The sequence below is a fragment of the Somniosus microcephalus genome, unplaced genomic scaffold, assembly GCF_052327205.1.
Source record: "Somniosus microcephalus isolate GS21.2 unplaced genomic scaffold, FLI_Smic_1.0 unresolved_chr8, whole genome shotgun sequence".
In the NCBI taxonomy this organism is placed as follows: Eukaryota; Metazoa; Chordata; class Chondrichthyes; order Squaliformes; family Somniosidae; genus Somniosus; species Somniosus microcephalus.
In genome coordinates this window covers 9,710,072-9,719,519 of record NW_028225186.1, presented here as the reverse complement: position 1 = coordinate 9,719,519, position 9,448 = coordinate 9,710,072, and the positions used below count along the sequence as shown (strand labels likewise).

At 47.9% G+C, this 9,448-nt stretch overlaps 1 non-coding gene across 1 annotated transcript; it reads right to left on the bottom strand.

Moving 5' to 3' along the window:
- Positions 1-3,632: 3,632 nt before the first annotated feature.
- Positions 3,633-3,714, bottom strand: trnas-cga (transfer RNA serine (anticodon CGA)). The gene has a single exon. It is a non-coding gene; the product is annotated as a tRNA-Ser (tRNA).
- Positions 3,715-9,448: the final 5,734 nt, after the last annotated feature.

The following is a 9,448-nucleotide window of genomic DNA, read 5'->3' as shown; positions in this document are numbered from 1 at the left end:
TTACACATAAGACAGCACGTAAAAATTCCATTTAATAAAGAACCCGGCAATGTTTGGAAGGAAAAGAGTGGAAACGCGGTTTGGTTTTCTTAAGTTAGACATGAATTAAAAAGTGTGTAAAACGACCACGGTAGAACTCGAACCTGCAATCTTCTGATGGTATCAGAATTTACACCGAAGTTAGACGCCTTATCCATTAGGCCACGCAGCCACACAGTGGAAAACTAAACAAATCCTAATAATGAGTCATGAAACTCCGTCACTGTGTTCATTTCAATAACAACAGAGAATGCTGGAAACACTCAACAGGTCAGGCAGCATCGAGTGAGGGAGAAACAGAGTTAACCTTTCAGGTCGAACCCTTCGTCAGAACAGGAAAAGGTTAGGGAAGAGGGATTTTTAAGCAGGGGTGGGTGGAGGCGAGGTAAGAATAAACGGAATGTCTGTGATAGAATGGAAGGCAGGAGAGATTGACTTACAAAAGGGATGATGGTGCAAGGCAAAAGGAGAGGTAATAGGACAAGTTAACGATCAAAAGATGGCTCAAGATGAGGTGTGAATGATTATGGCAGAAACATTAACAAATGTCATGTGAGGAAACATGGGAACAAATTAAAAAAATAAAAGAAATACAGGGGCCAATTTATAGCCTGAAATTGTTGAACTCGGTGTTAAGTCCAGAAGGCTGTAAAGTGCCTAATAGAAAGATGAGGTGCTGTTCCTCGAGATTACGTAGAGCTTCATTGGAACAGTGCAACAGGCCAAGGAAGGAGAGATCAGAGAGGGAGTGGAGCAGATAATTATAGTGACAGGTGACCGGAAGCTCGGGGTCACACTTGCCCAACTGTTCTGCAAAGCGGGCACCCAATCAGAATTTGGTGTCACAATGTAGATTCAGCGAATACAGTAACTAAATTGTAAGAAGTACAGGTAATCGCTGATTCACCTGGAAGGAGTGTTTGGTGCCATGGGCGATGGGAAGGAAGGAGTTAAAAGGGCAGGTGTTGCATCTCCTGCACTTGCATGGGATGGTGCCGGGCGAAGGAGAAGGGGTGTTGGGGTGATAGAGGAGTGGACCAGGCTGCCATGGAGAGAGCGGTCCCTTCGAAATGCTGAAAGGGAGGAGGGGAAGATGTGTTTGATGCTGGAGGTGGTGGAAATGGCGCAGGATGATCCGTTGATTGTGGAGGCGGGTGGGGTGAAAGGTGAGGACAAGGGGGGAACCCTATCATGTTTCTGGGAGTGAGCGGAAGGGATGAGAGCAGTAGTGCGGGAAATGGAACAGACACGGTCGAGTGTCATGTCGACCATGGTAGAGGGGGATCCTCAGTTGAGGAAAATGGAAGACATACCGGAAGCACTGGTATGGAAGGTGGCATCATCAGAACAGATGCAACGGAGACAGAGAAACTGGGAGAATGGAATAGAATGGAATGGATAAATCCCCAGGGGTCTTGACAGGGTAGATGCTGAGAGGGTGTTTTCCCTCATGGGTGAATCTAGAATCAGGTGGCATAGTTTCAGAATAAGCGTTTGTCCATTTTAGACGCAGATGAGGAGGAATTTCTTCTCTCAGAGGCTTGTGAATCTTTGGAATTATCTACCCCAGAGAGCTGTGGAGCCGGAATCATTGATTATATTCATGGCTGAGATAGACAGATTGTTGAACTAACGGAGCGTCAAGGGTTAAGGGGGAACCGGCAGAAAAGTGGAGTTAAGGCCAAGATCAGATCAGCCATGACCTTATTGAATGGTGGAGCAGGTGCGAGGGGCTGAATGGCCGACTCCTGCTCCTATTTCTTATGTTCTTATGTTCTTATAAGGGCAGCAGGTGCATGGGAACACCATCACCTCCAAGTTCCCCTTCAAGTTACACACCATCCCGACGTGAAAATATATCACAATAACTTCATCGTCGCTAGGTCAAAATCCTGGAAATCCCTCCCTAACAGTACTATTGGAGTACCTTCACCTCATTGACTGCAGGGGGCAAGGAAGGCTTCTCACTACCACCTTCTCAAGGGCAATTAGGGATGGGCAATTAATGCTGGCCTTGCCAGCGATGCCCAAGTCCTAGGAACAAATTAAATTGAATTAAAATTGTCACGACTGGATGTGGAAGGATTGCAGAGCTTTGATCTGATCCGTTGGTTGTTGGATCGCTTAGCTCTGTCTACACATGCGGTTTCCATAGCTTAGCATGTGTGTAGTCCTGAGTTGTAGCTTCATGAGGTTGGCACCTCATTTTAGGTACGCCTGTTGCTGCTCCTGAAATGCTCTTCTACACACCTCATTGAAACAGGGCTGGTCCCCTGTCTTGATGCTAATGGTAGTGTGAGGAATACACCGGTCCATCAGGTTACAGATTGTGGTGGAATACAATTCCAAAACTGAGGCCCCCTCTGCCCTCTCGGGTGGACATAACAGATCCCATGGCACTATTGGAAGAAGAGCAGGGGGTGGTGAGGTTTACCCCGGTGTCCTGTCGCCAATATTTATCCTCAAATCACCATCACTAAAACAGGTTATCCTCGATTATCACATTGTGGGAGCTTGCTGTGCACAAATTGGCTGCTGCTCTTTTTCCTACATTACAACAGTGACTACAACTACATTGCCTGTAAAGCGCTTTGAGACGTCCTCAGGTGAAAGGCGCTGCAGAAATCAGAGTCTTTCTTTTACAGCCTTCGAAGTCACAGAATCACAGAAACCCCACAGTGCAGATAGAGGCCATTTCGGCCCATCGAGCCTGCACCGACACATATCCCACCCGATTCCCGTAACCCCTACACCAACACATATCCCACCCTATCCCCGTAACCCCACGTATTTCATCCCCCGAACACTAAGGGTCAATTTATCATAGCCAATCAACCTAACCCGCACATCTTTGGACTGTGGGAGGAAACTGGAGCACTGACAGCTGACAAAAACCAAAAATCAACATAAATTGAATTTAACAGCAAAAAGAGTTAAGGCAGGTCGGTTAGCTCAGTAGGTTAGAGCGTAGTGTGAATAACGCCAAAGTCGCGGGTTCGATCCCCGTACGGGCCATTTACTTTTTGATGGTGTGGGTAGTTTCTTAATTTTGCTATTTGCTGAAAAGATTGGAGCTGCAATACTTTGAAGCAAAGCTACAAAACCTTAGTTCTGCAGAGAGCTCAAGGAACTGGAAGGTTGACCATGTGTCTATCTGTCCACAGATGGCGCTGATCTGCAAACTATGCCTACTGGTCGCGTGGCCTAATGGATAAGGCGTCAGGCTTCGGTATTAATTTCTGAGGTTATCAGGATATTGCAGGTTCGAGTCCTGCCACGGTCTTTTTACACACTTTTTAATTCGTGTTCAGTTTTACAAAACCAAACCGTGTTCCCACTTAGTAGCTGAAGGTGATTCCATACCAAACACTGCAGGGCTTTATAAATAATATTTTTGATGCTGCTTTGTGTGTGTATTGCTCACTAGCTCCCAACAAATCCACAATATCTAATTGAAGCCGATAAATTATTAGTGTTTCAATTGGAACTTTGGGTTAATCAGTGTAATAAAGTGCAGTGGAGGGAATTCTGATCAATTTCGGGGCCAGTGATCGCCACAGGGAGCCGATGAAATAAAAAATTTGCATCAAAGTCGCTGCGAGCAGGGTTCGAACCTGCGCAGGGAAACCCCATTGGATTTCGAGTCCAACGCCTTAACCACTTGTCCATCGCAGCTGCACGTTAGCCCTGAGAAAATGCTTCCTACTGTGAGTGAGTCAGGAACTAGCTCAGAGAAGACAGGTCATAAATACTCACCGATAAATCCAGCAGGGAATTCAGGATTAACTTCTTTGGCCAAAGAGCGCTGAGAATGCAGTAGTTGAGGTGAATACAACTAGATGCATTTAAGAGGAAGGGAGAAAGGAATAGAAGGATATGCTGATAGGATTTTTAAAATTCGTTTATGGGATGTGGGTGCGCTGGCAAGGCCAGCATTAAATGCCCATCCCTAATTGCCCCTTGAGAAGGTGGTGGTGAGCCGCCTTCTTGAACCGCTGCAGTCCGTGTGGTGAAGGTGCTCCCACAGTGCTGTTAGGGAGGGAGCTCCAGGATTTTGACTCAGCGACGATGAAGAATCGGCAATATACTTCTAAGTCAGAATGGTGTGTGACTTGGAGGGGAACTTGGAGGTGGGGGTGTTCCCATGCGCCTGCTGCGCTTGTCCTTCTAGGTGGAAGAGGTTGCGTGTTTGGCAGGTGCTGCTGAAGAAGCCTTGTGGAGTTGCTGCAGTGCATCTTGTAGATGGTACGCACTGCAGCCACGGTGCGCCGGTGGTGGAGGGAGTGAATGTTTAAGGTGGTGGATGGGGTGCCAATCAAGCGGGCTGCATTGTCCTGGATGGTGTCGAACTTCTTGAGTGTTGTTGGAGCTGCACTCATCCAGGCAAGTGGAGAGTATTCCATCACACTCCTTACTTGTGCCGTGTAGATGGTAGAAAGGCTTTGGGGAGTCAGGAGGTGAGGCATCCGACGCAGAATGCCTAGCCTCTGACCTTCTCTTGTTGTCACAGTATTTATGTTCAATGGTAACCCCCAGGATGTTGGTGGTCAGCTCCTTTGTTCATGTTGGACCAAGGTTTCAATGAAGCCGGGAGCCGAGTGCTCTTGGCAGAACCCAAACCGGGCATCAATGAGCAGGTTATTGGTCAGTAAGTGCCACTTTACAGCACTGTGGATGACACCTTCCATTACTTTGCTGATTTTTGAGAGTAGAGAGTAGACTGATGGGGCAGTAATTGGCTGGATTGGATTTGTCCTGCTTTTTGTGGACAGGACATACCTGGGCAGTCTTCCACATTGTTGGATAGATGCCAGTGTTGTAGCTGTACTAGAACAGCTTGGCTGGAGCACAAGTCTTCAGAATGATAGCCGGTGTGTTGTCAGGGCCCAGAGCCATTGCTGTATCCAGTGTGCTCAGCCTTTTCTTGATATCACGTGGAGTGAATCGAATTGGCTGAAGACTGGATTCTGTGATGGTGGGGACCTCAGGAGGAGGCTGATATGGATCAGGCCAGGTGGTCCGTCCAGCTTCATTTTTATTATTTTGTTTCATAGCGGTTTGTTACAACTGAGTGGCTTGCTAGGCCATTTCAGAGGGCAGTTAAGAATCAACCACATTGCTATGGGACTGGAGTGACACAATGGCCAGACCGGGTAAGGATGGCAGGTTTCTTTCCCTGAAAGACATTAGTGAACCAGATGGGTTTTTATGACAATCCGATAGTTTCATGGTTACCATTACTGATTCTAGTTTTATTTGGGGGGTGAGGAGAAATAGAGAAGGAGGAGCCTCGTGTGGAGACCAGTTCGTGCAAATGGACTGTTTCTGTGGGGCAGACTCCATAATATTATGTAACACCCGTTTTAACCAGACACAGAATGATCCGGGACTGACAGCTATTCCCTTTTAAACAGATACAGAATGACCAGGGACTTACAGCACATCCCTTTTAAACAGACACAGAATGATCCGGGACTGACAGCACATCCCCTTTAAACAGACACAGAATGATCCGGGACTGACAGCACATCCCATTTAAACAGACACAGAATGATCCGGGACTGACAGCACATCCCTTTTAAACAGACACAGAGTGATCCTGGACTGACAGTACATCCCTTTTAAACAGACACAGAATTATCCGGGACTGACAGCACATCCCTTTTAAACAGACACAGAGTAATCCGGGACTGAAAGCATGTCCCTTTTAAACAGACACAGAATGACCCGGGACTGACAGCACATCCCTTTTAAACAGACACAGAATAATCCGGGACTGACAGCATGTCCCTTTTAAACAGACACAGAATAAACCGGGACTGACAGCATGTCCCTTTTAAACAGACACAGAATGATCCGGGACTGACAGCATGTCCCTTTTAAACAGACACAGAATAAACCGGGACTGACAGCATGTCCCTTTTAAACAGACACAGAATGATCCGGGACTGACAGCATGTCCCTTTTAAACAGACACAGAATAAACCGGGACTGACAGCATGTCCCTTTTAAACAGACACAGAATGACCCGGGACTGACAGCACATCCCTTTTAAACAGACACAGAATAATCCGGGACTGACAGCATGTCCCTTTTAAAAAGACACAGAATAAAGCGGGACTGACAGCATGTCCCTTTTAAACAGACACAGAATGATCCGGGACTGACAGCATGTCCCTATTAAACAGATACAGAATGATCCGGGACTGAAAGTAGACCCCTTTTAAACAGACATGGAATGCTGCCTGACCTGCAGAGTGTTTCCAGCATTTCATCTGTTTATATTTCAGATTTCCAGCATCAACACTATTTTGCTTTTGTAATAGAGTTTTACGTAATTGGCTCTGTGGCGCAATGGATAGCGCTATTGGACTTCTTAATTGTATGATCGATTAAGATATTTAAAGGTTGTGGGTTCGAGTCCCACACAGAGTCGGATTTTGGGCGAGGGTCCGGTGGTTCCTCCACTGACAGTACATTTTGCAGTAAATCGGTAATTCAGAGAAGGGAAACTACCGCCCCAACACTTTCCCTCTGAGTACTCTCAACCCCTGAGTCAGTTACACAGGAGCAGGAGGAGGCCATTCAGTCCCGTGGCCGTTTTACATAGGAACAGGAGGAGACCATTCAGTCCCATGACCCTTTTACACAGGAACAGGAGGAGGCCATTCAGCCCCTTTAGCCTGTTATACAGGAACAGGAGGAGGCCATTCGGCCCCTCGAGCCTGTTACACAGGGACAAGAGGAGGCCTTTAACGCCTCGAGCCTGTTGCATTGGACAGGAGGAAGCCGTTCAGCGATACAAGATCTGTACAAGAACAGTAGAACTCCATTCAGCCCCTCGAACCTGTTACATAGGATGAAGAGGAGGCAAATCAGACCCATGATCCAGTTATAAAGGAACAGGAGAAGGCAATTCAGACCAACGAGTCTGTTTCACAGGAACAGCAGGAGGCCATTCAGTCCCTCAAACCTGCCACACATGAACAGGAGGAGGACATTCAGTCCCTCAAGCCTTTTATACATGAACAGGAGGATGCCATTCATCCCCTCGAGCCTGTTACACAGTAACAGGAGGAGGCCATTCAGCCACTCAAGCCTGTTACACAGGAACAAGAGGAGACAATTCAGACACACGAGCCTGTTATACAGGAACAGAAGGAGGCTATTCAGCCTCTCGAGCGTGTTATACAGGAAAAGGAGGAAGCCATTCAGCCCCTCAAGCCTGTTAGACAGGAACAGGAGGAAGCCATTCAGCCCCTCGAGCCGGTTACACAGGTATAGGAGGAGGCCATTCAGCCCCTCAAGCCCGTTATACATGAACAGGAGGAGGCCATTCAGCCCTGCAAGCCTGTTATACATGCACAGGAGGATGCCATTCAGCCCCTTGAGCCTGTTACACAGGAACAGGAGGAGGCCATTCAGCCCCTTGAGTCTGTTATACAGGAACAGGAGGAGGCCATTCAGCCCTTAGAGTCTGTTATAAAGGAACAGGAGGAGGCCAATCAGCTCCTCGGGTATGTTACACATAAACAGGAAGAGGCCATTCAGCCCATCGAGCCTATCATACAGGAACAGGAGGAGGCCATTCAGACCCTCGAACCTGTTATGCAGGAACAGGAGAAGGCTATTCAGCCTGTTATGCAGGAAAAGGAGGAAGCCATTCAGCCCCTCAAGCCTGTTACACAGGAACATCATGGGCAAGGAAACCTCCTGCTGATTACCACCTACCACCCTCCCTCAGCTGATGAATCAGTGCTCCTCCATGTTGAACATCACTTGGAAGAAGCACTGAAGGCAGCAAGGGCACAGAATGTACTCTGGGTGGGGTCCTCAATGCCCATCATCAAGAGTGGCTCGGTAGCAGCACTACTGACCGAGCTGGTCGAGTCCTGAAGGACATGGCTGCCAGTCTGGGCCTGCGGCAGGTGGTGAGGGAACCAACACGAGTGGAAAACCTTCTTGACCTCCTCCTGACCAGTCAACCTGTCACAGATGCAAAAAGTTCAAAAAGTATTCATTGGCTGTAAAGCACTTTAGGATGTCCTGATGTCGTGAAAGGCCTGCAGAAATGCAAGTCTTTCATTTACAGCCTTCCAAGACAAAGTGACTTAGCTGGCAAAGACCAGAAACAGGGACGGTTCTATAGGTGAGCCTTACAGATGGGCCGGTTTGCTCAGTTGGTTAGTGCTTGGTGCCAATAACGCCAAGGTTGCGGGTTCGATCACCGTACGGGCCATTTATTTTTCGAGGGAAGGTTAGTTTCTTAATTTTGTAATTTTTGAGCAGTTTAAAAGTTTAAAAAGTTTGGAAGGAAATTCATACGGGACCTACAAAGCTGCAAAATCTTAGTTCTACCGAGAGTTCATGGACCTGAAAGGTTAACCCTGTGTTTTTCTGTCCACAGATGTTCCCTGACCTGTGGAGTGTTTCCAACTTTTAATGAACAATTTCAGATCCAGCATCTGCTGCATTTCACTTTTTATTTTATCGCAGTGTCCTCGCTTATATTAACTAAAGTCAAAAATAAATTGTAGCTAACGGAAAATGAGATTTGTTGTCACGGTGAGCCTTGGTGGTTCAGGGGTAGCATTCTCGCTTGTCACATGGGGGACCTGGGTTTGATTCCCGGCCAATGCAGGTTAACATTTTTAACAATATATTTCAGAGCAAACGCATCACATGAAACATTAATAATAAATTAGCTGTTCCTGCGTAACTGGATCAAGGGAATGAATGGCCTCGACCTGTTCTTGTGTAACAGGCTTGAGGGGCTGAAAGTCCTCCTGTTCCATTGTAACAGGCTCGAGGGGCTGAATGGCCTCCTGTTCCAGTGTAACAGGCTTGAGGGGCTGAATGGCCTCCTCCTGTTCCTGTGCAACATGCTCGAGGGGCTGAATGGCCTCCTCCTGTTCCTGTGTAACAGGCTCGAGGGGCTGAATGGCCTCCTCCTGTGTAACAGGCTCGAGGGGCTGAATGGCCTCCTGTTCCAGTGTAACGGGCTTGAGGAACTGAATGGCCTCCTCCTGTTCCTGTTTGACAGGCTCAAGGGGCTGAATGGCCTCCTCCTGTTCCTGTTTGACAGGCTCGAGGGGCTGAATGGCCTCCTCCTGTTCCTGTTCGACAGGCTCGAGGGGCTGAATGGCCTCCTGCTCTTCTGGTTTGACAGGCTCGAGGGGCTGAATGGCCTCCTCCAGTTCCGGTTTGACAGGCTCGAGTGGCTGAATGGCCTCCTCCTGTTCCTGTTTGACAGGCTCGAGGGGCTTAATGGCCTCCTCCTGTTCCTGTTTGACAGGCTCAAGGGGCTGAATGGCCTCCTCCTGTTCCTGTTTGACAGGCTCAAGGGGCTGAATGGCCTCCTCCTGTTCCTGTTCGACAGGATCGAGGGGCTGAATGGCCTCCTCCTGTT